Below are 3,634 nucleotides of genomic sequence, written 5' to 3' on the forward strand. Positions count from 1 at the left end.
CTTATCTGAAGTTGAAATTAAAAATGAGGATGAAGTGTTTGTCATCACAAACGTTTGGAAGTGACCACCGATTGGGATTACACAAGGGCACACCCTTATACTTGCCCGTTACGTTTAAATTCGATGGAGTTTTGAAATGTTGTTGTTAATTTATTATTATTCTAAAATGTCGTGTGTAATGTATGGATTATTTGTTCTTGATTTCCTTTATGAGTGTTTGTAAGGTCTGTTGTTAGTTTGCAAAAGTCTATAGTCGAATAAGTATGCCTTATATACAATGTACTCTAATTAGATCTATGGGGTGTGTAATTGTATTTTGTATGTCGCATGTATGGGTGAGAATGTTGCTAGTATTGTGTTGCTTAAAATTATAAATATATAATGAACTTGTGTTTTTCAGGATCCATTCTATTTTACATCAACGTAAAATGAACTAATCAGTGCGTTGGATCTCTAAAAGTTGTGTTTATTATGTCTATGCTGATCGAAATATAATTTAACTTTTGTCCTTAGTTGAAAAAATATATAGATAGATTATTCACGAAAAAATAATATGATACATCTACAAAATCGTAACAATGTAATCCCACTGCAATCTCCTAAGTCTGTTAGTGTTTATGTTATGCACCGCAATTAAATTGAATAATGTTTACTGAAATTTAAAATAGTTTTAAAAATTCTTAAAACGTCTAAATTGATTTAACATAATAAATATATATTGAATCCATAAATAGTAATATTAATACCTAACATAAATACAGATAGCTTAATGCATATAAAATTATAAGTATTATATTATAACTTTTGACCAATTCCAATTACTGATCTGATTTTTAGGACCCGGTTGAACCAATTCCAATTACTGATCCGATGTTTAGGACCCGGTTCCAAACAATCCCAAGTCCAGGCCCTAAAATTTTGACCCGATAACCGGTTTGCTCACACCTAACTTACAACACTAATAAAAAAATTACTAAACTTGTGTACTTCACTAGTAACAAATAAAACCTAATCTTCTTATGCCTATATTGCAAAAGCTTAAAAAATACATTATTTGAAAATTTGGTTTCAAAAATATGTTATAAAATATTCCCTCCTTCCCTTAATATAATGGCTGATTCCTAACATAATACTATGAAAGATGCAATGTATTAAACGTCAAAGGAATTGAAGTACATTCTATGAGTCATAACTTTTTGTTTCACAGGCACAAACTTTGGTTAGGTTTGTATGCAGGGTTTTGCAACCACAATGGGTCAAGGGGGTTAGTTTTGTATCCAGCGTGTTATTTTATTAAATGGTAAAATTTTTATCGACCCGTTTAACATTAACAAGAACCCAATACGAAACAGCTTGTCTGACAGGTCTATTATACATGGTATAACGCGCTATACGTATGACATAGTCCATCCGTTATCTATTACTTGGCCTGCTATGACTGTTATACTATTCACCACTCCTCCTTTTATCGTCTTTTGTGAATAATTTGTAAGGAAAAACATGTTCATGTTGGATAATTTATAATTTCGTCTCATGAAGTGAACTGCATTGAATTGAACTGAAATTAACTGAATTTACTTGAGCTGTACTGAAATGAAATTAATATTTTATAACTACACAAAAGTAAAATGAATTACAGTTAAACGAACGTAACTGAAAATAAACGCATTATAACTGGCCCTTAATAATTTTAATTGTGATAGTTGTCCTAGTTATATTTAATCCTCATGCTATAAATTAATATAGAACTAATCAAAGTGTAACAATTTATTGTTAAAATTTTTGGCTACTTTGTGATTAAAGACTTGCGTGGACTTGGTCTATACACACAAAACTAAGATTATTTTAAAGATAGTGACCATTCTTTTTAACATAGTAACCTTTTGTTTTTAACATAATAACCTATATTAAAACTACTAAAACGTTTAATTATATATTGTGAACTTAAAATACGATACTATTACCCTAATTTTAACATAGGGACCTTAATCATTCTTATTGATCCGTTTATAAAATATGTGATTAAAAAAATTAACCACTAAGGCCTATATATTACCAAAATGACTTATTTCAACATAGTGATTTTTTAAAAAATCATAGTAACCCCATTTTTTATTGTTTAAAACAATCATACTTTCTGTAATGTTATTGGTCCATTTAAAATTTTGGTTGTGATTAAACATGTAGTAATACACGTAAATATATGATAATATGATACATCAAAACTAAGCATTGGTAGTTTATTATGTGGATGACTAAATTATTATTGTAATTATTGGATCGTCCCATTGGTTTTCATATACTAATACCTAAATGCTTTAGGAAGAATGAATTAGGTTAAAAAGATGTGTTTTGGTTTATTCAGGAAGTATTTTCAAACTTCAAATTTAGCAAATAGAATTAGTGAAATGAGTAAGGAATAGTATCACCAACCACCGTATTTATAGCTGCCACCTGGGAAGGTTTTCTTAGATCGAAAGTAGTCATATTCAAACCTATTCAATATGTCGCAGGTTTCTTGGAAAAGAAAATTCCATATACTTTTTATTCCGATATTATTAAAAAAAAATGTACGTCACATCCGAAAGGGGAAAAAATATTTTTAGGGTTTATAATCATAAATTTATGTTGAATTTTGTGGGCCTCGAGAATACCATTTTGTCACTACTACAAGTAGTAACTTTAATGTTAGTCCTTTGCTAAAATAAACGATTGTTGCTGTCCCCAAATAAAAGCGTACGTGGCGCATTGCAATTGGATAGTCATGGTCATACTAGTAGAAGTGAATTACTCAGCTTCTGCTATCGGTATTTTACATCCCAAAAGTGATGGTCCTACTTATGAAATTAATACATAAAAATAGACCTATTGGCTACATGCATCCAATGTCAAAAGCTACATTGTGGAAAAGTCCCTATATGCATATCTAAGTTATTCCGTCAATTTCTACTTGCTTCTCCTGTGTTGCTGTGTCTAGTGGAAAATGAAATGGTGAGAGGAATGTAAATTATCAAGGAGGACACATGTTTTGTACTCTACAATGGTAATCAACAAGAATGTAATGATACACACATTCATTTATGTACCATTATGGAATCATTACATATGAAATAATTTTATTATTAACTAATTTCTTCTAAAGATTGCCAAAATATTTACAAACTATTAATTTTGGTTAAATATTGATATATCAGTGTAACAATTTTGCTTAAAAAAATATTTGTAATAATTTATTTGCTCTTAGTTTGATTAGATAGAATATTACGGGGTTACATGTATTAGTTATTTATAGGTGCTACTTGTTTTATGATTAAGGGCCTGTTCTCATACATTGAAGTTCATTTTAGTTCAGTTCAACTCCTAATTTCCTTCTCATATAAATTAGTCATTCCATTCCAATTCAATTCAATTCAGATCATTTCAGCTCATTTCAGTGCAGTTCAGTTTAGTTCAGTGAATGTGAACAGACCTAACCCTTAAAAATTACAACCGAGCAAGTTATTGACACCCCACAATTAACCCCAGACCACAACCAACAACACTCATACAAGTAAACCTGGACCAAAATCATTAACACTCATACAAGTAACATCTACAGGTTACCATAACAAAACCAGTTTCAACAACATACAAT

This window comes from Chenopodium quinoa, unplaced genomic scaffold (assembly GCF_001683475.1).
Source record: "Chenopodium quinoa cultivar QQ74 unplaced genomic scaffold, ASM168347v1, whole genome shotgun sequence".
Taxonomy (NCBI): Eukaryota; Viridiplantae; Streptophyta; class Magnoliopsida; order Caryophyllales; family Amaranthaceae; genus Chenopodium; species Chenopodium quinoa.